This window comes from Penaeus japonicus, unplaced genomic scaffold (assembly GCF_977035675.1).
Source record: "Penaeus japonicus unplaced genomic scaffold, GWHDUDI00000001_assembly GWHDUDI00000034, whole genome shotgun sequence".
NCBI lineage: Eukaryota > Metazoa > Arthropoda > Malacostraca > Decapoda > Penaeidae > Penaeus > Penaeus japonicus.
The window spans coordinates 6043294-6043746 of NW_028234436.1; positions in this window are offsets into that span (position 1 = coordinate 6043294).

Sequence of the window (453 nt, forward strand, 5' to 3'; positions counted from 1 at the left end):
AACCATTACTTTATGCTTATTTTTGTTAAGGCTCAATCCTCTTTTTTCAATTACTTCTTGAAAACATTTCATCTTATTATCAGATATCAAAACCGTGTCATCAGTAAACCGTATGATGTTCCATTCATTTTAAAGCTCCTTTCTATCAATATTCTTGTGATTATTGCAGCATATATTTAGAATAATTCAAGGGTTATAACACAACCTTGTCTCACATCTCTCTTGACGTTTGTCTGTTTACATATACTTCAATCATTTCTTTCGAAATATTATCATAACCTGTTGCCTTTCCGGTTTTCATAGCTTTAATAGCTTTTTAATTTAACATTCATATCATCTCCAATTAGATTTCCTTGTGTTCGAATCTGTCATTTCTGTTATCATTGAAGAATTCAACATGTTCCGCAAGTCAGTCCAGATGTTTCTTTTTACAGAGATGACCTTGTTGTGTTC